At 42.5% G+C, this 27,382-nt stretch overlaps 2 long non-coding RNA genes across 2 annotated transcripts; both read left to right on the top strand.

Moving 5' to 3' along the window:
* The first annotated feature begins 272 nt into the window (after nt 1-272).
* LOC144456833 (uncharacterized) lies at nt 273-11,147 on the top strand. Its single transcript, XR_013485981.1, has 2 exons — nt 273-520; nt 9,081-11,147. It is a non-coding gene; the product is annotated as an uncharacterized LOC144456833 (long non-coding RNA).
* Nucleotides 11,148-14,267: 3,120 nt separating this feature from the next.
* LOC110198311 (uncharacterized) lies at nt 14,268-24,235 on the top strand. Its single transcript, XR_002321712.2, has 3 exons — nt 14,268-15,562; nt 15,668-15,806; nt 23,381-24,235. It is a non-coding gene; the product is annotated as an uncharacterized LOC110198311 (long non-coding RNA).
* Nucleotides 24,236-27,382: the final 3,147 nt, after the last annotated feature.

Raw genomic sequence — 27,382 nt, 5'->3', positions numbered from 1 at the left:
AGCCCGGCTGGGATTGCGATACGGGGTGAGCCGGTCACATGGGCTCCGGGAGAGAGGGGGTCTGAACGCCCGAGTTGGAGTGTAAGAGCTGGGGGCGGGAGGCGGAGCTGGGAGAGACTAAAGACGCTGGGGCTGGGGCTGGGGCTGGGGCTGGGGGAGCTCTGGAGGGAGGAGGGGCTGGGGCTGCTGGAACAATAGAGAAAAGAATTTCTGGGGAAGAGGAGGAGGAGAAAGGGGGTGGTGCTGAAAGGGGGGGCACGTTGTGGAGGAGGGACAAAAGACCAAATTGTACATTTACTGGCCCTGGGCAAGGGGAGGCGTGGCTGGTTATCAGGTGGTTAGCATACACATACACATATACTTACGATACACGCATACTGTTCTATAGATCTATGCAGACCCTCATAATAACAAATAACTAGGAGGATACGAGGGGCCCTTCTGACCTCAGGCAGAAAGACAGGAGAAACTATCTGCTTTTCGAGGTCAGCCAAAATCTCCCCGCCACCGGGCCCCTAGGGTGAGTAATATAGTTCCTTCTCATCCCCTTCCACAAAGGGATTTTCCTTTAGGTTCTCAGCTCCTCAGCCTGACATGCCTAGTAGGGAAGAAGAGAGGGACAGAAACCACACTGGAGGTCACTGCGGGATACCGTGGAGATAGGAGTAAAGCGAGGTGTAGAGAGATTGGTATTTTCAGAATTTATGATTATGTAGTCAGAGCTTAATTACAGGATAACCAGGTGAAACTTTACAGTCAGAAGCCCCAAATTCCTCTCACACTCCCCTCTCCAGATGCTGATCTCAGGTCTGCACCTAGCTTCAGTGCATGACCTTGGACGAGTCACTTATCTTCCCTGGGGACGGTTTCCTCCTCTTTAATATGAGAGTACTGGATTGGATGATCTCAAAGTCTCCTTCCTGCTTTGGCTTTCTCTATAACCCCCAGTGACTCAACCTTTATGGTTGACGGTTTCAACCAGGTACTGCTATCATCCTTTGTTCCTCCCTTGAGGATTGTGTCATGTGAGAGAGTTCCAGGCTGTTTGGACTTAGTTCCACCAATGACTGATTTCTCATCCTCTCTCACATGGATGGGGAGAGGTGAGTGTTCTGTGCAAAAAGAAGCAGAAGAAAATCATTAGGGCTAGCTTTTTAATCCCCACTGGGAAAGGGAAGCCAGGAAAGAATAGAAACCCACTTCTTTTTAGAAACACAGATACCTCTTTTGAGGGAATTATAGTTGTTAAATAGGGCCTTCTTTCTTCTTCTGAAAGTGGATCTGTATGGGGATAGGCAAAGTAAAACTGTAATCTCTGGTATAATTAACCAGGGGTGGTAGAAAAGAAGATGGAGGTCAAAAGAGAAGGGAAGATAGTAGTTGGTTAGAAGAGTATTTCTCTTGTTTGGGGAGTATTAATTTGGTTGGATTCTAGTCAAACAAAGGGTCCTCATATTGTTTGTTCCTAGACAAGCTGGACATCTTTCAGGAGACAGGGTACTTCAGAACCTCCTCTTATCCTTGGAGCCCAACTTCAGTGGAAATAGGAGAGAAGCCCCTGAGCTGAGTTATTGCAGAGAATCTGGGGAGTTACCCTAGGCAAAAGCTCAAGTGGAAAAGAGCCTAAAGGCTCTTAGGAATTCCTAAAGAGTCCCCAGGCAGAGGGCAAAAGGAGTCAGGCGCCTTTGGCTTTAAAAGTATCAGAACAAAAGTAGAAGGGAGAGAGAGAGCCAAGAGAGGTTTTCAGAAATGAGAGAACCCCTTTTCTTCAATCACAAGGGATGAAAATCCCACGTCATCCAAAGCAGCCACTGAAGTAGGAGTTTCTAACTCTCCAATATCTTCCAATAGATATTGCTTTGGGGGGAAACAACATGGAAAAGGCTCTGATCAATACAAGAATGATTGTGACTTCAGAGGACTGACAGGCAAGTATGCCTCTTGTGAGAGGTGGTAGCAGAATGTGGCATACTTTTTCAGACATGACCAATGTCATAGATTCATAGATTTAGGGACCTTTGAAGTCATTTAGTCCAACTCCCTTATCTCACAGATGAGGAAATAGAAGTTGTGACTTGCCCAAGGTCACACAGGTGACAGAGACAAATTTCAAACCCAGATCTGGCTTCAAAGCCCTTTCTACTGTCAGAATATAATTTTTTAAAAAAAGAATATAATTCCATTGTTATTTCCTCTTCCAAAATAAATCTGTGCTGGTGTATTTTGGTTAACTGTATTTTGTTATGAGAGAGAGTTCTATGGGGAAAATGAAGTTATAGCAAAGTGACAGTAGTAATGTTAGAAAGAAAAAAAGAACATTAAGACAATTTTTTTAAATAAAGAAACCGCTTTTGAAACAATGACCAGGGAGATCTGTGCATCAGGATTTCAGGAGAGCAGAAAGAATAGAACTCTCCAGACTTGAATAAATCCCATAGACAACTTCAAAGTTTCCTAGTTTCCTTTTCGACTTGGCTTTCCCCCTCTCCTCCCTCTGGAGTTCCAGGAAGGAACTGAAACAGGTTCTTCCCACAAAGCCAGTTCTATTTAAAAAGACTTCTGAAGCACAAAACCTCCCCCAGGATTGGGCTACAGTGGGCTCAATCCTTTGCAGAGCCTTGATTTAGTGGTGAAGGCACCAGGGTGCAGTGCTCCCTGGGCAGATTCAGGCAAGCCTGGCGCAATCACAGAATTATAAGATTTTTAAGCTGGCCGGGACCTTAAAAATCATTCAGCATAATCCTCTTGTTTTACAATGGGGAAACTGAGGCCAAGAGGACTTGCTGAAACCATGTAACTAATAAGAAGCAGAGCAAGTACCCTAACTTGGGCTTCTTGATGCTGTCTTTGATATAGGATAAGGTAGTGCTATTCCCAAAAGCTAAAGAACAGAGGAATAGGTTACCTTAGTTCAACATACCCTGGATCCTCCCAACAACCTCATGATAGGTACTTCAGATATTATTATCCAGATTTTACAGGTGAGAAAACGGAGGCTCAGGGAGTTTAACAGGTAACCAGGGCCACACAGCTAGTAAGTGGCAGAGCCAGTATTTGAACCCAGGTTTTCCTGATTTCTATTCTAGTGCTCTACCTATTATGAAAGAAATCTTGGAGGAGTAGCTAGTGAGCCAGAGGGCCTTGGGAGAGATAGGAAGGGGAGGTGGAAATTACAACCTTCCCCTTCCCCCAGCACACATACACCATCTAGGCCCGTAGGACTTCATCGGTCTTCCCCTTTTGGCTCATTATTATTTCATAAGGACTGAGTGAGCTATGGGCCAGCCTCTATGCAGAAGAGGCCCAGGATACGGTGCCTAGCCTCAGAGTAGCAGATGTTCTAAGGTAGCCAGATGTGTATCTTATATAAGCACCTTGTATCATTGGCCCACAAATCCTGTCATGCCTAAGTCAGTGGTCTTTTCATGTGAATGCCCAGTGATGTTTGCAAACTGATATATACCCCATGTCTCTTGGGAACTATTGGTCTCAGCGTCAGCTAGAGGAAAGGGCAGCAGGGCCCCATGTCCTTGGTTTCTAGCAATCTCCATTCTCATCAAAGGATAGCAGTTTCTTCTCCCCCACTCCCTGGAGACCCTCACCTTTTCTGCCTTCCACTTACAGGTTTTGGCTTTACACCGCGGGTCACACGCATCTGGTACTCTGTGGCCAGAGCAGCTCTGGCTGCCAAACACAGTCACGAGGTCCTGATGAGCTGACAGGAATCAGTCACCAGGTCTTGGGGAAAGGCTGCCAGAAGGTTAGAATCTAGGAGAAAGAAAGGGTTGAAGCTCTGCCTCTCCAGTTATGTCAAGACAAGAAAAGGAGGAAGGAGCATGGTATGGGATGGAAGGGAGGATGTATTTGCCCTCCCCTGTCCAGATTCCCATGGAGCTGTTGTGCAGTGCAAGGAGAGAAAACTCACAAGCCGTGGGAAAAAAAAAAAGATATTCAGCAGCAGTGGTATACGGAGTAGGGGCAGGGGAGAAGTGAAAGTGGGGGGAAGATGGTGAGGTTCAGGTTTGGCCAACTGAACACAAGGAGAATTGATTTCAGAGGGAGACTCCAAAAGGCAGGCTGGACCAATTCCCGGGAAGCCAGACTCTCTCCTGCTGTTCTGTACCACTGCACCCCCACCCCCCACTGGAAAAAGGACAAAAAGTACCAGTTATCCCTTCAAGTTTCATTTCATAATAGACAAAACACAGGAATTGAAATCCGGAGAACCTGGATTCAGATGGTAGCTCTGACACTTAACTAGCTGTGTGACCCTGGGCAAGTAATTTAACTTTTCTGAGTCTCAGTTTCCTTATCTGTAAAATGGAGATAATAATGCCAGAAGTATCTTTCACACAAGGTTGGTGTGAGGATCAAATGAAGTGATTATATAAGATGCTTTGCACATTTTAAAAGACTCTATTAATGTCCATCATAATACTTTTCTCGCTTCTATAGGACCTTTCCCGACACATTTCCTAACACTAATAATTTTTGTTCAGTTGTGTCTGACTCTACATGACCCCATTTGGAGTTTTCTTTGCAAAGATGCTGGAGTGGTTTACCATTGCCTTCTTCAGCTCATTGTACAGATGAGGAAACTGAGGCAAACATAGTTAAGTGACTTGCCCAAGGTCATACAGCTAGTAAGTATCTGAGGCCAGATTCGAACTCAGGTCTTCCTTACTCCAAGCCTGGTGCTCTATCCACAGCTCCACCTACCTGCCCTTATACTAATAATATTAGCCAGCATTTGTATAGCACTTTAATGTTTGCAAAGTGCTTTACATATATTACATCATTTGATCCCCACAGCAACCTTATGAGATAAGTGCTACTATTTTCCCTCTTTTATGGATAAAGAATGTGAGATAGCATTTTTAACTGTCTTCTTGACCAAATCCAGTGCTTGGAGTCTATTGTATCACCTACCTGTTCTTTCCTTTTCTGCTAAGGGCCCAACTCTGCCTTAGAAAACTTCTCTACCTTAGCTTTCCCATTGTCCTTGACAAGAAAGAGGTTCCTAGATACTAATTATTTGGAGAAAATAACAAAACAGGATAATCTCATTATGAGCTCCCTGGGTGTTAGAGTTCTGTACAGGTAGTTTCTCTGCAAAAAATTAGAGATAACTCTTGCCTCCTAAGTAGGTCTGAAGCTGTCAGATGGAAATGAGTCTAGGCTAGGGTTCGAGTTCGAGTTGTCTAGATAGATATGGGGATGGCTAGGTGGTGAAGTGGATAGAGCACTAAGCTTGGAATCAGGAAGACTCATCTTCCTGAGTTCAAATCTGGCTTCAGGCACTTAATTAGCTTCCTGAGTCACTTAACCCTGATTGCCTCTCCCCTCAAAAAAGGAAGGAAATGGGAACATATGTTAGGTTCATTCCCACCCCATTTCTGCTTGATACTTTCCTTTATAGAGAGCAGAAACTAGATGTTTGTGCTGCCTTCATTCTGTATCACTTCTCTGCCTGATTTCAGCTCCATGAAACAAGATGCCCCCTAGAGCCACCCCTCCTCAGCCCTTTCCTGCCTCTTTTTCTGTGTGTTGTTCTTTTCTCCCATTAGATTGTAAGCTCCTTGAGGGCAGGGACTGCCTTTTTATTAATTAGATCCCCACGACTTAGCATAGTGGCTGGCACATAGAAGGAACTTAATAAATAAATGTATTGGATTGGAGTTATCAAACCTGCTGAGCTCCAGTCTCCCTGACCCTTTGCAGGATAAACTAGACCCCTTCCTGAAGCTAACATATGGATGTGCTCTGCATCCATATGATGCCAGGTATATGATCTAGCAACTCAGTCTGCTACTGCTCCCTCCTTCCCTCCTGACATCACAGGTATGAAACATGCTGCCTTTCATGAGGTAAGATGACCCACCATCGTTAATCAATTGTTCTTTTCTAGTCATGATGGACTCATTTTGAGTCATCCACACTCTCTCATTCTGCCCGCCTTGGGATGAATGACACATATTTGTAACATTGTGGATGGATTAAAAGCCAGCTTGACCTTTTCTCTGTGAGTGGCTGGCTGGCCTGAATGGAGATCAAGCCTACTTAACCCTGGCCTCATTAATATAGTCTCCAGTCATTTTGTCTCTTTCCAAGCAAAAATAATGATTAAGAACCCTGGCTTGTTGACTCTCCAACCTGCCACATGAGGCTTATCTGGGATTCTTTTAGGATGGGGAAGGGAAGAGAAAGGGATGGGAATAAGCATTTTTATAGCTTCTCCTATGGGCCAAGCACTGAGCTAAGTTCTTTTTACTAATTTTTTAAAAATTATATTAATTTTTATTTATCTTTATATTATCTCATTTGATCCCCATAACTACTGTGAAGTATCTGGTGTTGTTTTCCTCATTTGGTAGTTAAGTAAACTGAGGCAAACAGAAGTTAAGTGACTTGCCCAGGGTTACATAGGTAGTAAGTGTTTAAGACTGAATGGCGATGGCATTCATTTGTTCATTCATTCTGGAAAAGAATGATTAGCCTCATGGGCTGAGATAATATAAAGATGAAGAGTAAAGTGAGCAAGCCCAGTAAAGCACTATATACTGTAACGTCAATATTATAAAAATGAACAATTGAAGACTTTAATAAACTGAAGGAGAATGGAGTGAGCAGAACCAGATCAATTTATACAATAATGACACTATAAAGACAGTTTTGAAAGCTGCAAGAACTGTAATCAATACAATAACTATCCACGCATCCAGAGGTCCTGTGACAAAGCATACTGATCACCTCTCACAATGAAGTGAAGGATGTAGGGTACAGAATCAGACATACGTGCACACATAAACATATATATTAGCTGCATGCATGTGTATGTATATGCATATGTATGTGTATAATCAAGGGATGTATGGGATGTTCAGCAAGGGCTAGCACCTCTGGTATTCAGGGTTGCTTATCTACCTTTGGTGTCTACCTGGCACCCAACTCTCACCTGTGGCTCCAGGAGGCTGTGGCATGAGCCGCAGCCACACCCTAGTAAAACTGTCTCGGCAGACAGGCTAAACCAGGTAAGCGACAAGCCTCAAACTCATCGGTGAGTTAGGGGATGTCTGCCTCAATCATATGAAGATTTCCCTGGGCAGAATGGGTAGATGAGAACAAGTTTATTCCAGCGGCCATGAAGGTGGCAGAAACAGGCACTGTGGAGCACTCACAGCTTGGTCGGACATCAAAGATGCCAAGGTCATCTGCTGCGTCCTGAGCTGTCGCTTGTTGTCTTGACTTTTGTCCTGCCACTGGACTTCAGTGACTCTGGAAGAGAGAGTGAAGCTGATGACTTTGTGCTACTCTGCCTCACTCAAATCTAATTCACCCATGAGTCCAGACATCACGGTGACCATGATGTCATTGGTCCTCTTTGAAAATGAAGGACAGACAATGACAACGTGTATAATCAAGCAAAACAAAACCTCCCATTGGTTCCATATACACATACATATACATATACTCACTGTATTGGCTGTATGCATGTCTGTATGTGTATGTGTATATTTGTGTGTATATGTATATATGGGGCGTAGAGAAGAGAGAGAGCTATACAATCAATGAGGGATTTTGTTTTACTTGATGATACGTATTACACGAAATTTGTTTTTCCTCTTTTTCAATGGGTTAGGAGGATGGGAGTTAGAGAAAATAGATTTGTGTTACTTATTTTAAATATGGGGGGGGAAGGGGAGCACAGATGTGGAATGTTCCATAAACTCTCAGAGGAGGTCATTATATTGCAAGGTTTTGCTTAATTGTTTTACTTTGTTATGAAAGAACTCCAACAAAGAAGGGGTAAGCTATAAATGTTTGTGATGTAAAAACAAAACACATCAACAAAACCTAAAAAGTAAAGACCTAAGGACAGTCCATAGGCTCAGACCAATGGACTAATAATGTCTGTCAAGGTCCTCCTCCTCTTTTGCCTTCCTGTCCCCATTCCTACCTGTGCTGAAGGGTACTCAGAATCTTTATTTCGTTTCAATCCTTAGTCCATTTACCCCCTTGTGAGTGGTGTTGGGTTGTTCCCCTCCAGCGGGAGCTGAAAGAGAAGTTATCAAATCCACATCTCACATTTTACAGATGAAGAAACTGAGGCCAGAGAGGTGAAGACTTTTCCAAGGTCACACTGCTTATCCTCAGCGAGCCAGAATTTAAACCCTGGTCTTCTAATACCAAGTCGTTCTATGCCAAAACAGATCTTCCCTCACCTTTTCAGTCGGTCTTCCTATGACTGAAGAAAATGGAGCCCTGGGGTCATAAGCCAGCATGTTCGGGTTCCTGAGACCTGCCCCTCCCTTTATGATTTTCCTTTCTTGGATGTATTTGTGTTATTGCTTCAATCTTTTGCTTCCGGGGAGGGGTGTGTGTGACCAGTTCTTGTTCTCCCATTTTCACTGAGAATAACGGTGCTTGCATGACAAACCAGACAGCATCCAGAAAGGGAACAGGGCCCTTGTCCACTCAGAGAGAATGGGTAAACCCAGCTCTTTCTTCCTGCCCACCCCCACGGCTGATGGTTCCACTTCTCCAGCTGTCATTCACTTCCTTTTCCTCTCCTTCCCCCCCATCAATGTAGCATGAAATTCCATGTCAGTTCTTGTCATGGCAAATGTCATGATTGATCATCGTGTCCCCAGGGCCTTCCCAAATCCAGTCTGTCCTTGGGGAAGCTTGAGAAATGCCTGTTGTCAGTGAGAGGGCAGCATTTCTGAAACCAAGGCTCCTGTGTCCAGTGGATAGGCTAACTTGGAATAGTAGAGCATGGTTCAAATCCCCTCTCTTAACTCTGGGCAGCATGTTGTGGTAGATAAAACGTTGGATTTGGAGTTAGGAAGACCTGGATTCAAATTTCACCTTAGACATTACTAACTGTGTAACTCTGGGCAAGTCATTTAGCCTCAGTTTCCCCTTCTGTAAAATGAAGGTCCCATCTAGTTTTAAATTATGATCTGGGCTTCCCTTCTGCTCTTGTACTTGGCTTGTCCTGTATATGCTTGAGGTTTCTCTTTTTTTTTTTTTAAATCTTCTCTGATAAATCTTACATTCATTTCTGTGCATCTTCATAGGACTTCTTGGAGGTAGAAGGGAGTCAAGCTTCCCCCATCAGACCAGGAACTTCCTGAAAGCTTGAATTGCATCTCTTCTCCTCTTCTGTATCCTCTTTACAATGCTCGGGACAAGGTTCTTTTTGAAGTGGGGAAGGGAGAAGAGATATTTTCCTCTCGATAAAATCAATGTTCAGAGGTGGTCCAGGTTGCTCAGAGTTAGAAGAGGACCTGGATGCCGGAAGATTCCTCCCAAGAATTTCCTGAGACCTGGAGAAAATTCTCATTCCTAGAATGACTCAAGAGGCAGAGGAATTATCCTGAGATCACCTGGAGACCTGCAGGCAACAGGAGAAGGGAAAAGAAGATTAATATGATAAGACCATGTCTGCACTTGGCAAGTGAAGAGGCCTGGCATGTACATAGCTATCTTGGTTAGTTTGTTTGTTTTTGTTAGGTAACGAGGTTAAGTAACCTGCCCAGAGTCACACAGCTAGTAAGTGTTATGTGTCTGAGGCCAGATTTGAACTCAGGTCCTCCTGACTCCAGAGCCGGTACTCTATCCACTGTGCCACTTAGCTGCCCCTGTCTTGGTTAGTTTTAAAAACAGCCTTGGAATCTCCTCGCTTTCCCAGGAGTCAGATTCACCCATTTTCTTTAGGGTAACCTTTATGATGCTCCATAGACTTTGGTAGGGTGAAAGGCCTTTCCTCTTGTAAGGGAATCTGCCCCTTTAATAGACTTAGTAGGGCCTAACCAGAGACAGGAGGGAGATGAGGTAGGTGGGGCCTCAGAAGAGTCAGGGAAGACCTGTGCAATAACGGAGTTTGGAAGCTGAGCTAGGGGTGTCTAACGAGATTTTAGGACTAGCAGTTCTTTTCTTTCTCTAGCCTAGGAAGAAGTGGTAGGGTAGAAATTACAGCTTGGGAAAGAGACTAAAACAAATGTCTGTGTGAATGGAGAAAGTCCTTGGAGAAGGTGACTTTGATGGATGAAACCTGGGATCAAATAACTTATTTGCCAGTGGGCACCCCAGAATTAGCAGACAATGTTTTCTTCAGTCCCTGGGCCCCTCCTCATATACTTAGGGGCTTATGGGTAATGATATTAATGTCTTTGGACCAAGCAGGATGAATGAATATCCTAGAAGTGAAATGAAACAGCAGTAATCCACCAGGGTTTGCTTCTGCTTCCAGACAAATCCAGCTGGACTGGGGCCTCTGTAGAGAGAAGTCACTTCATCTTGTATATATGTGTGTGTTCTGGAATATTGTCTACAGATGACAGAATACTTTTTTCTGTATACAAAGGTTTGTAAGTGCTCATTTGAAATAGGCAAGCCTTGGCCAGCATTCCATCTACCCCAGGTATTAGTGTTCTTGGGAGGGGGAACCTTTGAATTACTCTGTCTTTATTTCTTTGTGCATGTATTAATATGTAGCATGGTGGAAAAAGAACATCAAACAGAAACTTGCATTCAAATCCTGCCTTTGACACATACGAGTTTTGTTACAATCGACAAGTCACTTAACTATCATCTGCCTCATTTCCTCATCTGTAAAATGGGGATAATCATACCTACCCAAAAGAGTTTCTAGTTTCTTTGAGGGTCAAATGAGATAATGTATGTAATATGCACTCTGTGAACTTGAAAGTGCTAAATAAATTAATGTTCTGATAAAAAAGGATAATGGTAGTTAGTTTTTATGTAGTTCCTGAATATTTACAAAGCATTTTACAGATATTATCCCATTTCATACTCACAAAAAACCCTGGGAGGTGGGTGTTATTGTTTTCCCCATTTTATAGATGAGTGAACTGAGACCAGAAAAGTTAAATGACTTGCCTAGGGTCATATACAACTAGATGTGTCTGAGGCAGGACTGGAACCTTCCTCATTCCTAGAAGAGGTCAGAGCTCAGTGCACTGCCTCATGTAGGTCACCACATAACTGCACCTAAGCTATTACTATCTTCCCAATAGAATGAGAAGCCCCTTGAAGACATTTTACTTTTGTCTTTTTATGCTCAGGACCTAACACAATGTCTTGTACACAGTAGGCATTTAATAAATGTTTCTTCATTTGAACTGGCTGTATGCAAGGTTTCTGCAAATGGCAGTGATCATCTGAGTTAGTTAGTAATGGGTACATCGTCCAAGCAGGATTAGCCTCATCCCTGAAATTACACATGAAGGGTTTCATTCCTTTGGCTTAACCCAAAACCCACTGAATGGAGGGGTCAATTTCTACACTGTCCTCTGTTTTTGAATCAGAAGAGCCCTCAAAGACAAAGTCTCTTCTCTTGCCAAACCTCAGTCTTTGATTATTTCTACCATCATCTTCTTTTCTTTCACTCACAAGGCCATTGAATAAAGCTGGGGGAAGTCTCACGACTGTGCTGAGTGAAAACGTTATAAATTCTTGTTTTCAACTTCAACTGGACTCTCACTGCAGCAAGGCAGTCCTTTGATTCCTCTGTAGCTCACTACCATGGAAGCTCTTCCAAACCTTCTCTAATCTCCTCAAGCCCCTCCACACAGGGGTGTGCCAGTAAATGTTTTACAACCAGCTTCTCCCCCCCAAAAAAAAGTACACATGACACATTTTAAAATTTAATGTACATTATTGACATTTTCTCCAATACTTTCTTAAGTCCAGACAATCAACAAAGTACAAATCAATCCCTAATTTGTAACATTTTTCTGACTTTTGAGGGGTAAATGTTCACACTGAAAATTTAACAGTTGGCTTTTGGGAGCCAGAACAAGCTGGTTCCAAAATACCCATGCCCCGATACTTCCTTCTAATCCTCCCCCCCCTTACCCCCTTCAGCTGAAGACCTTGCCTCTTACTGTAAGGGAAAAAAAATTAAGGCCAATGTGAGCACTCACTTTTTCTATTCTCTTCATTTTAAAACCCTTTGACATCTCCCATTCTCTTTCCTTTCCCCCAGGTGGCCCTTCCCCTTGCCAAGGCCAATCTCTCTACATATGCACTTGATCTCATCACTTCCTTTTTCTCCAGAAGATTTCATCCTCAATTAATTCCCTCCCCTTGAGTCTTCAGCCTCTATCAACTGATTAATTTCCTACTGAGTACTTTAAAACATGTCCAATCTCCCTATCCTTAAAAAGCTTTACTAGCTAGAGAGGATGTGGGAAAACTGGGGCACTAATGCACTGTTGGTGGAGTTGTGAACTGGTCCAACTGTTCTGGAGATCAATTTGGAACTACGGCCACTAGGTTTGTTTCCAAAGAGATTAAAAAAAAAGAAAAAGGATCTATTTATACAAAAACATTTATAGCAGCAGTTCTTTTTTGTGGTAGCAAAGAACTGGAAATGGAGGGGATGCCCATCAATTGGGGAATGGCTGAACAAGTTGTGGTACATGATTGTGATGGAATACTATTGTACTATGAGAAAAGGTGAGCGGGAGGGTTTCAGAAAAAACTTGGGAAGACATATGAGATGATGAAAAGTGAAATGAACAGAACCAGAAGAACATTGTACACAGTAACAGCAATACTATAGCAATGACCAATTGTGAACAACTTAAATACTCAAGACAATGATCTAAGGCAATTGCAAAGGAATCATGACGAAAAGTCCTGTCTACCTCCAGAGAGGGAACTGATGAACTCCGAGTGCAGATTGAAGTATAATTTTTCAATTTCTTTATTTTTTTTGCTCTCTTCTCCCTCTATACCAAGTATTCTTAACTTGGGGTCCACAGACTCCTCATTCTGTAAGGTCTTTGATAGATTTCAAGGAACCTATAAACTTAGATGGGAAAATTTTACATCTTTATTTTCAGTAACTTGAACTGAAATTTAGCATTTCTTTCAATCATGAAACCATTATTTTGAGGTGTTCATAAGCTTTACCAAACTGTCAAAGGGATCCATAGCACCAAAAGTATGAGAAACCCTACTGTTTTCTTGATAAACTCATCAGCTCCCATGGGTTTAACTATTATCTCTGTGTAGACAGCTCCCAGATCTATATTTCCAGAGCCAATTTTTTCCCCTGAGCTTGTCCTGCCAATTAATTCAAACTGGATGTCCCAGAGACATCTTAAACTCAACATAGCTAGAATTAAACTTATCTTTCTCCTTTTCCAGGCTTCTCTATTTTTGTTGAAAGCACTTTTCCTCTGCCTCAGGTTCACAATCTCAGCATTAGCCTGGATTCCCCACTTTCCCTTGGCCCCCGTATCCAATTGATTGACAAATTTTGTTGTTTCTACCTTCACAGCATCTCTCAAACATGATCCCTTTTCTCCATTCAAATGGCTACCACCTTAATTCAGGCCTTCATCACCTCTTACCTGGATAATTGCAACAGCCTCCTCATTAGTTCTCACCACTCGTCATCCCACACACTGCTGTGAAAATAATCTTCCTGAAGTGCAGATTTGACCATGTGATTCCCTTCTTAACCAACTGTAGTGCTTCATATTGCCTCTAGGACAAAATATAAACTCTTTTGTTTAATTTTTAAAACCCTGTACAACCTAACCCCAACCTATCTTTCCAGCCTCAATGTACATATTCCCCTTCCCATGTTCTTTCATCCATCCAGACTGGCCTTCTTTCTGTTCTTCACACAAGACACTCCATTTCCCCGTCTCCATATCTTTGTCCTTTATGTTTTCCATAATTGATGCTTTATTAATTACCTACTATGTGCCATGCACTGTGCTAGGTGCTGGAATTCCCTGGAATTCCCTGTAGAGTCCCTCTGTCTTTCAGAGGAAACTCAGGTACCATCATCCTGTTGACATGAAGCCTTTCCTGATCTTTCCAATTGTTAACACCCTCCCTCCCAAACTACCTTATATTTAACTACTTTCTATCTATTAACTTTTTATTTATGCTGTCTTTATATTTTTATATGTACTTGTTCTTTCCCTCATTAGAATGTGAACTTCTTTCAGGCAGGGATTATTTAATTCTCTGTGTTTGTATCCACAGCACCTAGTTCTTGGTGCTGGATAGGTGCTGGGTGACTGATTGAAGCACTGAACCTTTCTTCACTGTGAATAGGTCATCAGAACCTTTCCAAGGCTTTAAGACAGGTTTTATAGGACAGTCAAGAGGACAGAACATAAGAAGACTGAATGTCTTGGGCAGAGGGTGGAGGGGTGGGGGAAGGTGGGAAGGAGGGGGAGAGAAACTGTAAAGGGCAGGAAGGATGATTAGGGAAGGCATAGGACTCTGGTGCAGTAGTTAATCTTTTGTAGGATCATCTATCATATGCCAGGCTCAAGATCTTTTTAGACTGTTTGTAGCCAAAATTCTGTGAAAAAAAAAAAGCTGTCTTACTTTCAGAAACAACAACTCCAGGGAACAAAGTGGCAAGAAACAATGTAGATGTGTGTGGTATAATGAAAATAATCCTGGACTGGGAGTCAGGAGAGTTGATGGTTTTGGTAATGGCTAGCTGTGTGACCTTGGGTAAATTACTTAACCTCTCTGGGCCTCAGCTTTCTCATGCGTAATATGACAACAGAGTTGAAAGATTCTTTCCAGGACTGAGATTTTTTCAGTTTACCAGATGCTTTCTGATGCCTCAGTCCACTATTCCTGAAATGGTATTTATGTTCCTCCAAAACCATTCATTCATTCAACAAACACACATTAAACATCTACTATGTACATATCACTGTTCTATACATTGAATGAGATAGGACATTTAGATAAGATACCATCCAAATCCTCTTGAAAATCGTAATGAAAGTAGGGAATAAGATGAAAACATTCTGTTTGTTTCCAGATGAGAACAGGAGCAGGAGAAAGTAGAAGTCAGGTGAGAAGGTCAGGAGGGTCTCTTTCCAACTTTTCTAACTTAAACTTTTACACAGGAAAGTTCTTTTCTTTAAAATTCTTTTCTCTGTCTTCTGATATAGCCTTACCTTTTAATGCAGTCAAAGAAGAGAGACTGTCTCTGTTTGAAATTCACATTCCTTGATTGGCTTGAGTAGGACAGTGAAAAGAGTTCTGAAGTCAGAGGATCTGGGCCCAAATCCCACCTCTGACACTGTCTACCTGTGTGATCATGGGCAAATCACTAAACCTCAGTGTGCCTCAGTTTCTTCATCTGGAAAATGAGTGGACTGGACGAGATGGCCTCTGAGGTCCCATGGCACTCTTAAGCTATGCTCCGATGACCCAGCCATTGACTAATGGGCTAGGATTTTACTACCTCTTTCACAACATCTCTGCACTGATGACAGTGATCTGGGCCCCTGGTACTTGGCTGCTACCTTCTTTCATCAGAGAAGAGGATGGGGGGGATGGTGGTGGGAAAAGGAGGTTCAGACATACATATTGAACTTAGAAACATTTACTGTTTTCTCCTTTACCTGTTTTGGTCTGACAAAAGAGAAAGTGAAGGTGGAGGAAGAGAGCCTGTGGTATAATTCCCAGTCTCTGGGGAAATTCTTCATTTTAACCATATCGAAAGAGTCAATCAAACCACAGCAGGGATTTATTGTGTGAGGTAAGTCTCCATTGGTGCTATTAATTATTTACAGGGCTTGCTCTGAAGAGGTCTGGGTTGCATCAGGGCCTGAAATACATTATTCATACAGGTCTGGTTCTACAGGTTTTTATTATCAACTTGAGGCTAGAACTCAAAATCAGCTCCATCTACAGGGAAAGGTTCCTGTTGTCACCAAGGGCATGCATCTTTGCATCTTTTCTCCAGGCTCCAGTCTCAACACCTGCTGATGTTCTTTATATAGGTATGGGGATGGCACAGATGTTTGGGATGGAAGGACAAGGACAAAGGGGATGTTTTCAATGGGTGGGGGTAATCAGGTGACTTCAGTGACAAAGGCACTTGGGGCTGAGGCTGAAAGTCAGACTGGTCTCAGGCAGTTTGGAAGAATAGGAAATGGTGTGAAGTCCAAGGTTTCTGTCCAAGGGAGGGAATGGTATAGAGCTTGGGGCTAAACATGGTAGGCCCATAGGCTAATTCTTTTTTTTTTAACATTGTAATTTATTATTTATTTATTAGCATTTTTCTTTTTAAATTTTGAGTTCCAGATTCTCTCCCTCCTTCCCCCACTCCCCTGCTCTGAGAAGGTCAGTAAAATGAAATGCAAAACATTAGCCATATTTTTTCAAAAATCAAGAAAAATAAAGTGAGAAAATCATACTTCAATTTGTACTCAGAGTTAATCAGTTTTCTTTCTGGAGGTGAATAGCATTTTTTCATCGTAGGTCCTTTGGATCAATATGTTGATCAGAGTGGCCAAATCTTTCACAGTTGATCATCATTACAACATTGCTCTTATTGTGTGCAATGATCTGGTTCTCCTCACTTGTTTTTGCATTAGTTTATATAGTTCTTGCCCTGTTTTTCTGAAACCACCCCCCTCGTCATTTCTTATAACAAAATAGTCCTCCATCACAATCACACACCAGATTTCCAGTTCTTTGCCACTACAAAAAGAGCTGCTATATTTTTGTGCAAATAGGTCCTTCCTTTTTCTGTAATCTTTTTTGGGATACAGACTTAGCAGTGGTACTACTGGGTCAAAGGGTATGCACAGTTTTATAGCCCTTTGGGCATAGTTCCAAAGTGTTCTCCAGAACAGTTGGACCATTTCACTACTACACCAGCTAGTGTACCTATTTTTCCCTCATTCCCCACGGCATTTGTTATTTCTGATGGGTGTGAGTTGTTTTAATTTGTATTTCTCTAATCAATAGTGATTTAGAGCATTTTTTTCATATGACTACAGAAGGCTTTAATTTCTTCTTCTGAAAACTACCTGTTCATATTCTTTGACCATTTATCAATTGAGGAATTGCTCTTCATAAATTTGACTCAGTTCTATATTCAGTGTATATTTGAGAAATAAGGCTGCTGTTGTTGCTGTTGTTGGGGGGTGTGTGTGTGTGTGTCCTTGTTTTTCTCCCTTAGCCTAGAAAATGAAGCATTTTATCTGCTAAAAGACCATTGGTTCTGAGTCAGAGGAGCCTAGACTCAAATTTCATTTCTGGTGTGTATCAGCTCTGTAAATAAACCTCTCTGGGCCTCATTTTCCTCTGCTATAAAATTGGTTGGTATAGATGGCCCTTGAGGTTCAATCAATCAGTCAACATTTATTAAGCACCTACTATGTTACAGGTACTGTGTTAAGTGCTAGGGATACAAAAAGAGGCAAAAGACAGTTCCTGCCCTCAAGGAGCTTACAATCTAATGGGGGGGAGCAAACAAAGAAATATGTGCAAAACAAGCTGTATACAAGATAAATGGGAAATAATTAACTAGGGAAGATGCCAGAATTAAGAAGGACTGGGAAAGACTTTGTGTAGAAGGTGGGATTTTAGCTGGGAATTAAAGGAAGACCGGGAGGTCGGTGGTGGAGATGAGGAAGGAGAACATTCTAGGCTTGGGATACAGCCAGAGAAAATGGCAAGAACTGAGAACTGGAGTGCCTTGTTTGAGGAACAGCCAGGAGGCCAGTGTTGCTGGATCAAAGAGTATGTGTCTGGGAGTCAGGTATAAGAAGACTGGAAAGATAGGAGGAAGCTAGGCTGTGAAGGACTTTGAATGCCAAACGGAGAGTTTTGTATTTCATCTTGGAGGTGATAGGGAGCTACAGGAGTTTATTGAGTGGAAGGGTGACAAGATCTGACCTTCTAGGTTCCCACTGGATTTATGATCTTTGGCAAACCCTCTTCACAAACGTCTCCTCTTTAGGGGTACGCCAGTAGTATGTTTAACAAATAGGTCTTGGACGGGGGAAATGACACTCGACACACTTTTAAGTCTAATCTGCATTATTAAGACTTTTTCCATCACTTTTTTTTTCTTTTGGAGGTAATGGGGTTTAAATGACATGCCCAGAGTCACATAGTTAGTAAGTGTCTGCGGCTGGATTTGAAATCAAGTCCTCCAGACTCCAGGGTCACTGCTTTATCCACTTCTCCACCTAGCTAACCTTCCATCGCCTTTTAAAATCTACACAAGCCACAAAACAGCAAATCAAACTCTTGAGTTGTAGCATCTGCTAATTTCCAAGATATAAATGCTCTCGCTGAAAATTTAATAATCAGTTCTAGCCAGCCTGTAGGAGCCAGCTCCAGCACACTGCTGTCAAGGCACAGGACAGGGAGGGCATGATAGCTCAGGGCCGAGCAAGGTGAGAGAAAGCTCACCTGGCTTGCAGGTGTGTGCAGTGGACAGAGGCCGCCCCCTTCACTGGGCCCCGTGGAGTTGTTCTCTGGCAGGGTCATGAAGGAGGTAACTGTGGTGTTTGATCACCCACCCTTCCCTTTTCTTTGCCCTGGTGACCTCTGTACCCCAAGCCCTTCTCATCAGAAGGAATTATCTGACAAACTATTCTAGACTAATGTTAATTCTTCCAGAAAAGTTTGTAATTTAAGAGGACAATGAGAAATGAGATAGAATTTTGGGCATCAATGGGGAAATACTCTTTTTTTTCAAGTGGGGGAATTGTCATACTTTTAGAGCTGGAAAGGGATCATCTAATCCAGCCTCCTTGTTTTACAGGCCTGTTGAAGTCATCCAGGTAATTAATAACAGAGCTGGGTTTTGAATCCAAGTCTTCTCCAAAACCAATATTCTTCTTCCCCACCCCCTTTCGACCCCTTGAATCACGTGATCTAGATGTTTTGCCTTTATCAGGTTGGCCATGCTAATGCATGCACCTGGAAAAGTACAAATATTCCCTTTCCTCAGGTTGGTTCTGCTAATGCAAGCACCTGGGAAAATACAAATACTTCCTCCCATCAGGTTGGTTCTGCTAATATGTGTACCTGGCAAAGTGCAAATACTCCCCCTCCATCTCTACTTCCAGCTCACGTGCTAGCTCCCATCTGAAAAAGTAACTCCCACTCCCTTGTTCTCCTTCCTGCTGTTCTCTATAGGTGGCTTTTCCTCCCTTCCCCCACTTTCTGGTGTTATCCACTCGTCTGGCTGAGTGCCGATGTTAGTAGTCCCAATGTCAAAAGCAAGAGCTTTTGGCTTCCCAGTCTCCTTTCCCCACCTCCTCCCACCCTCCCATGTCTAGCAGTGGTAATATATGGCTTTGCTAAGTATTGGAGGCAAGGCAGTGAGGTGGTAGGAGAGGAGAGGAGAGGTGAAGGGTTGGCTTTGGGTTACCAGGACCCAAACTGAACTAGAGGGTCTTAAGAGCTTATTGGGGGGGGGGGAGACAGCTAGGTGGCACAGTGAATAGAGCTCTGGCCTTGGAGTCAGGAGGACATGAGTTCAAATGCAGCCTCAGACACTTAATACTTACTAGCTGTGTGACCCTGGGCAAGTCACTTAACCCTGATTGCCTAGCCCAAAAAAAAGAAAAAAAAGAAAAGAAAAAAGAAAAAAAAAAGAGCTTATGGGGACTAAGAGCAATTTGTTCCGTCCCTTCTCAGACAACAGATTCCCACAGCTCCTGGTACCGAGGAGGAGAGCCCGGGTTCTCAGTTTCTAGCCTGATCCTTTCCCCTTGAGTGGCCCTTTGGAGGTGGGCATATTCAGGGTAGGCCCTAAGAGTAGACAGAGTCAGCAAATACCTACATGGAATGTTTTAAGTGTAGAATGCTTCGGCTTAAACCCCCTACCTCCCTAAGCCCAAATTTCTGTTTCTTCAGACTTTCAGGAAACTTGAAATTCCTCCTCCATTTGAGTTACTCTTTTTAGTTAAGGCATCCTATCCAGAAGACCCCTCCGTCAAATAACCTGCCTAGTCTTTGTGTTCAAGAAAATTCTTCCTCATTTGAACGGGCTGAAGCAAAGTTGTATCCTCAGAGAAGCTTGGGACTGCTCCACTCAGCTAGAGAGCTGGTGGCAAGTGTCAGGCACTTTTAAAAGGGCAAGTGGAAACCTTCTCATTTGTAATCTGTTGCTCACTCTGGGAACTATATTTTAGTCTAGAAAGCAGATAATTTACCCATCCTGAAGTTCTGGGTTTGTCTCTTACTTTACTCTGTTCACAGGGTTATTCTCTCAGTAAAAGGTTGATTAGGACAGCATGGCTGCTCTTTCTGCCTGAAACTGAGTCTGCTGTGGAGACCAGTAGCCCCCTTTCCCCACTCTTCCCAGTCGTCCTATTTAATCCTCTCATATGGATTCCCTTATTTCCCTAAGGTATTATAGTGCCTTAGGCCTTTTCCATGAATATGTCACCCTTCTCCCTTTCCACCTCCCTCCTCCATCTTCTGGACTGTTTCCTTAAAAGGAACTCCTATTTGTAGCCCTGCTCTGTGCCCAGCTATTACTTGTTATATATTGAATACAAAGTGTTTACTCATCTTCTATATGATACAAGTCCTTTCTCATTTTGACCACCCAAAGAGAATGAGAAAGACAGCTGATGTGGCATTAGACTCATTAGTCAGGAGTCTTAGGTTAGCACTTATCTCAGATGCTGTGACCCTGGGCAAGTCACATAACAGCAAACATTTTTTTTAAGGCAATTAGGGTTAAGTGACTTGCCCAGGGTGACACAGCTAGTAAGTGTCAAGTGTTTGGTCTGAGGCCGGATTTGAACTCAGGTCCTTCTGACTTCAGGGTCGGTACTCTATCCATTGCACCATGTAGCTGTCCCTAACAACAAGCAATTTTTAAGAGCCTAGTAGGTGCCAGACTCCATGCTAAGTGCTGGCAATACAAAGCCAAAAGAGAGAAAGAGTGCCTACTCTTAATTAGAGTTTATTTTCTATTAGAGACAAATTCAACATGCGTAAGGTAATTTGGGGGGTGAAGTGGAGGTACCAGTAACTAAAGAGATCATGAAAGGATTCATTTAGAAAGTGGTGCCTGAGCTAAGTCTTTTTTTTTTTTTAGGTAATTGGGGTTAAGTGACTTGCCCAGGGTCACACAGCTAGTAAGTGTCAAGTGTTTGGTCTGAGGCCAGATTTGAACTCAGGTACTCCTGACTTCAGGGCCAGTGCTCTATCCTCTGCGCCACCTAGGTGCCCCCTGAGCTAAGTCTTGAAAGAAACTAGGGGTTCTTAGGTTAAAGATGAGGAGGGAGTGCATTCTAGGAATGAGGAAGAGCTGGAGCAAAAATGTAGGTAGAACCACTTTTAGGGCTATATCCCAAAGTGATCATACAAATGGGAAAAGGACCCATATGTACAAAAATATTTATAGCAGCTCTTTTTGTGGTGGCCAAGAATTTGAAATTGAGGGGATGCCCATCAGTTGGGGAATGGCTGAACAAGTGGTATATGAATGTAATGGAGTATCATTGTTCCATAAAAAAATGGTGAGCAGGAAAAACCTGGAAAGACTTACATGAACTGAAGCTGAGTGAAATGAGCAGAACAAGGAGAACGTTGTACACAGCAACAGCCACATTGTGCAATGACTGACTTTGATAGACTTAGCTCTTCTCAGCAATGCAAGTACCCAAAACAACTCCAGAGGACTCATGGTGGAAAATGCTCTCCACATCCAGACAAAGAACTCTGGAGTCTGAATGCAGATTGAAGCATATTATTTGCTCTCTCTCTCTCTCTTTTCCTTTTTTTGTTTGTTTCTTCTTTCTCATGATTTCTCCCTTTGATTCTAATTATTCTTTATAACATGACTAATGTGAAAATAGGTTCAATATGAGTGTATATGTAGAGCCTATATCAAATTGCACTCTGTCTTGGGGGAGGGGGAGGGGAGAGATGGGGAGAATATTTGGAATTCAAAATCTTATGGAAACGAATGTTGAAAACTAAAAATAAATATATTTTTTAAAAATGTGGGTAGAGGCAAAGAGATGGAGTGTCTAGAAAGAACAGAGAGAAGGTCCTTTCGGCTGTACATTAGAGTATGTAGAAGGGAGTTATGAGTAGTAAGGCTGCAAAAGTTGGGGTCAAGTTGTAAAGAGCTTTGAGTGCCAAATGAGTTTATCCTGGGGTCAGAAAGATCTGAGTACAAATCCTGCCTCAGACACTTATTACCTGTGTGACCCCTGGGCAAGTCACGTAACCTTTCTGTGCCTCAGTTTCCCCATCTGTAAAATGGGGACAATAATAGTACCTACCTCCCAAGTTGTCATGAGGATCAAATAATAATAATTCGGAAACACTTAGCATAGTGCCTGGCACATAGTAAGTGCTATATAAGTGTTAGCTATTATTATTTATTATTTTTATTATTACTGTTATATTTGATCCTCAAGACAAATAGGGAGCCACTGGAGTTTATTGAGTAGGGTAATGACGTGATCAGAACCAAGCTTGGAGCTCTAGTTTTCTCATCTGGAAATGGGGATAATAATACTTGCATTACTTCATAGGATTGCTGTGAAGAAAGTGCTTGGTAGACATTAAAAGCATTAGCTAAGTGTAGAATGTTCTTATTAAAATGTTACTATCGGAGGGGCAGCTAGGTGGCGCAGTGGATAGAGCACCGGCCCTGAAGTCAGGAAGACCTGAGTTCAAATCCAGCCTCAGACCAAACACTTGACATTTACTAGCTGTGTGGCCTTGGGCAAGTCACTTAATCCCAATTGCCTAAAAAAAAATGTTACTATCGTACTAGCTTCAGTTGGTCAATGAGCATTTGTAGCAAGGTTCTGTGTGTGTGGTGAGGGCTGTACCTCCAATGTAGTGTAGAGGGTATTATGTGGCTTCAAGGCAGAATAGACGTCTCTAGCCTCTTCTACCTTCCCTGCACCCCTCCTCTTTATCCAAGTGAGCCTTCGATTATTTATTTATTTATTTTGTTTTTAGGCAATTGGGGTTAAGTGACTTGCTCAGGGTCACACAGCTAGTAAGTGTCAAGTCTGAGACTGGACTTGAACTCAGGTCCTCCTGACTTCAGGGCTGGTGCTGTATCCACTGTGCCACCTAGCTGCCCCTTGAGACTTTAATTATTGCCAGAAGAGGAAGCAAGAGGTTGGGGACAATCTCTTCTCCTTAGAGAGGCAGAGTAGTGGGCTAGAATTATATCTGTCTGCTCCCTCAAATATTATTCATCTAGGGGATATGATCAGATTAAATGATTATCACTATTTCATTAAATGGGGGGCAAGGAGGACGCCAAACTCTATAGCTGAGGCTTGACTCCTTTCCACAATGAACATAGCAGTTATCAAAGAAAACCTGTTTATGCAAACTAGTAACAAAACAGAAATCAGAGAAAGTGTGTGTGTGCTGGACAATACAGAATGAAAGGGCTCTCCTGTTGGGAACAAGGTAACCAATTTCAACCAGAAGAGAATCCTAGATCTCTCCCAAGGGGATGTTCCCGTAAGTCTCTACTGCGGCCAGCTGGGGATAGGTACATGATGGAGACTTCCAGCTCCTCCCATGTCTTCCCAGAGTCTTTTCTTTCCTTCAGGTACCTGAAGTAGAGTTGGTCTCTTCCATCTTCCCTCTTGAAGCTGGCATCCAGAAATACTCAAAGTGACTCAAAGTTTGAAGAGAATTTGAAAAAGTCTCAAGATAGTGAAGCTTTCTCACTCTTACCAGCTCTGATCTGCCTCTCATGCAGACAACTATGTCCAAACAACATATGGACAGGGTGAATGGAGATAGTCCCAGGGGGAAGGCATTAAGATTGAGGAGGACTGAAAAGAGTTTCTTATAGAAGATGGGCTTTTAGCTGAGACATGAAAGAAGCAAGGGAAACCAGGAGGTAGAGATGAGGAGAGAGAATTCCACAGAAGTGTAAAAAAACTGTCCTTTGATACTTTCCATTACTGGAAGCAAAAAGACCACTTGACTCACTGGATTTGAAGTCAAAAGACCTGGGTTAGAATCCCAGCTTAGCTATTTACTGTTAATGTGACCTTAGGTATGTAACCTGGGCAGCTAGGTGGCACAGTGGATAGAGCACCAAGCCTGGAGTCAGGAAGACTCATCTTCCTGACTTCAAATCTGACCTCAGACACTTACTAGCTGTGTGACCCTGGGCAAGTCACTTAACCCTGATTGCCTCAGTTTCCTTATCTGTAAAATGAGCTGGAGAAGGAAATGGCAAACCACACCAGTGTCTTTGTCAATAAAACCTCAAATGGAGTCACAAAGAGCTGGACATGACTGAAAACTACTTGAACAACAACAACAATCTTGGGTAAGTTTCTTTAGCACCATCTGTGATGGCAGAGACCATGTTTTTACCTTTTGTTTGATCCTCAGTGCTTATCATAATGCCTAGCACATAATGCTTAATAAATGATTATTGGCTGACTAACTCAAAGCTTCAGGTATCTTATTTGCAAAGTGAAGAAGTTGGATTAAATTGCCTCTGAGATCTCTTGGGGCTCTGAATTGTATGATCCTATAAAGAATGTGCTAATAATGATGATGATGATGATGATGATGATGATGATAGCTAGCATTTGTATAGAGCTTTGAAGTTTGGAAAGAACTTTATAAAATTATTTCATTTGATCCTCATAACAGCCTTAGATAGGTGCTATTATTATCCCCATTTTATAAGGAAACTGAAGCAGACAGAGGTTAAATGACTTACCCAGGGTCATATAGCTACTAAGTGTCTAAGGCCAGAATTGAACTTATATGTTCTTGACTCTGGGTCCAGTGCTGTAGCCATGGTTCCACTGTTAAACTTACATATATGTAAACCAATGAATAAAACTACAAATAATAGCATGTCCTTCAAGGTATTGAAGTTTTAAGTGTAATGGGGGTGGACTGGCCTAAGGGTACCAATCCTTGGCACATCCCAGATATTCCCTGACTGATTCTAGTCTAAATTACCACACAGAAGCTGGGGGCAAGCTTGTTTCAAGTCATGATGACTCAGGGGTTTGTATGCTGTGATGATGAAGAATCCTCTAAATGGCTTCTGAAGCCAGAAGAATTTATGACTCAGGGTCTGCTGAAAGGGTCAGCCCACCTCATTTTTGATCTCTTTCTTTTGTAGCTTCAAGAGAAGCAGGACTACTTTGAACTGCCTCCCCTAAAGCTGGGAGTGTCAGGGGGGTTGGAGACAGCAGCTACCCTGGCTCCTACTGAGCCTTGATGATACTGAGCACATGGCTGGTTGCCTCTGCCACTTTCTATTTCTTCCTAATGTTATGTGAAAAGGTATTTCAAGACCAAAGGGTCTAGGCAACCTGTGTTCAGGAAATCCGAGGACCATGACATCAGGAAGGTGATGTCCATGACTTGCAAGTGAATTGGGTTTAAGTGAGGGAGGGCTGTGCAAAGTCACTAACCTCACTTTCTCCTCCAGAGCCATCTGGGTCTATCTAGGGGCAAGATACAGATCAGGATGAATGGAGATGGCCCTGATGCAGTGGAAGACCTTGGCCTTTTTAAGCTAAGGTCTTTCCAAGTTCTCATTTTGACTGAGGCAATGCCCATTCAGTGATTGAGGTTGATAAGAAATAAGCCAAGGACTGAGCAAGTTGTGGTGTATGAATGTAATGGAATACTGCTGCGCTATAAGAAATGATGAGCAGGTGGACTTCAGAAAAACCTGGGAAGACTTATTTGAACTGATGCTGAGTGAAGTGAGCAGAACTAAGAGAACATTGTACAGAGTAGCAACCTCATTGTGTGATGACTAACTTTGATAGACTTGGCTCTTCTCAGCAATACAAAGATCTAAGACAGCTCATGATGGAAAATGCTGTCCACATCCAGAGAAAGAGCTATGGAGTCTGAATGCAGATCGAAGCATACTGATTGGTCTCTTTTGTTGTTGTTTTGTTTCTTCTTCCTTGTGGTTCCTCCCATTGGTTCTAAATCTTCTTTACAACATGACTAATGTGAAAATATGTTTAGTATGAATGTGTATGTAGAGCCTATATCAGATTTCATGCCAACTTGGGGAGAGGGAAGGGGAAGGGAGGGGGAGAAAATTTAAAACTCAAAAGCTTATGGACATGAATATTGAAAACTAAAAATAAATAAATAAATTTTAAAAAAGAAAAGAAAAAGAAATGAACCAAGGAATGGCCCCTTTTACCTACTTAAAAAAAAATCACTCAGGGAAGGGAAGACCCTCAGGGTTTCTGGCCAAAACAGAAACAATTATTATTTATATTCGTTCTGAACCATCAAGGCCCAAACAATGACCACTGACCTCTAATTGGCCAATCAATGAGAGCCAGAGTGAATTGGGTTTAAGGCATGGTCCTTAGGAAAGAAATCTAGTGTGTAAACCCCAAGATATCTTGCTAGGTTCCAGCCACCAAAATTTATATTCCTTTGGCAGAATAGCCATAGGTAAAGGTATGATACCCTGTGTGGACAGAGGGAGAGGAAAGGAAGGGAGGGGAAGGGAAGAGGAAGATGTTAGCTTAAATCCTGCATCCCTGTAACCTCTGTCTCTTGGTGCCATTTCTGCACTCTGGAATTACACAAATAAGCCTAATTCCTTTTTCAGATGGCAGCCCTTTAAATATTTGAAGATAGTTATCTAGGGGGCAGCTAGGTGGTACAGAGGATAGAGTGCTGGGGCCTGGAGTTGGGAAGACCTGAGTTGAAATCTGGCCTCAGTCTGGGGAATTCACTTGAACCTCTGTTTGCCTCAGTTTCCCCATCTGTAAAATGGGGATAATAATAATCCCTACCTCACAGGATTATTATGAGGGTCAAATGAGATAATATTTGTAAAGCATTTAGTATAGTGCCTGGCATTTATTATTGTTATTGTTGTTCAATCATTTCCTGACCCCATTTGGAGTTTTCTTGGCAAAGAACCTGAAGTGGTTTGCCATTTTATTCTCCAGCTCCTTTTACAGATGAGGAAACTGAGGCAAACAGGGCAAAGTGACTTGCCTAGGGTCACACAGCTAGTAAGTGTTTCAGGCTGGATTTGAACTCAGGTCTTCCTGACTCCAGGCCTGGCACTCTATCCACTGTGTTACTTATCACAAACGTCATTCCTACTCTTAGGGGTATAGGTTATTGAGGTCGACTTATCCTCTACCAACCCTAATGTAAAACTGTAGTGTAAACCCTAGACTAGGTTCAACCCCTTAGTTCAGGGGTATTGAGCCTAATCCTTGGTTAACTTTCCTAGTTTTTTTTTTTCATTATTCCTCCTAAAACATCACTTCATAGCTAGGGGGTTAGAATTTCTTGGACTGTGTCAGATTCCTCGGAGAATCCCTTCATCATCCATGTCATTTTCCTCTGACCAACATTTTTTTTTTGTCCATGTTTCCTCTCAAATGTGGTGCTCAGATCTGAGCCCAGTACACTCCAGATGTAGTTAGACCAGGGCAATCAATTAATCAATCCATAAACATTTGTTAAGCTCCTACTATGTGCAAGGCACTGTGCTGAGTGCTGGGGATACAAAAAGAGGCAAAAGACATTCCCTGCCCTCAAGGAGCTTACAGTTGGATGGACAGGGGACAGA

This window comes from Phascolarctos cinereus, unplaced genomic scaffold, assembly GCF_003287225.1.
Source record: "Phascolarctos cinereus isolate Bilbo 61053 unplaced genomic scaffold, phaCin_HiC Scaffold_4;HRSCAF=312, whole genome shotgun sequence".
Taxonomy (NCBI): domain Eukaryota; kingdom Metazoa; phylum Chordata; class Mammalia; order Diprotodontia; family Phascolarctidae; genus Phascolarctos; species Phascolarctos cinereus.
This window is presented reverse-complemented; position numbering and strand designations above follow the sequence as displayed.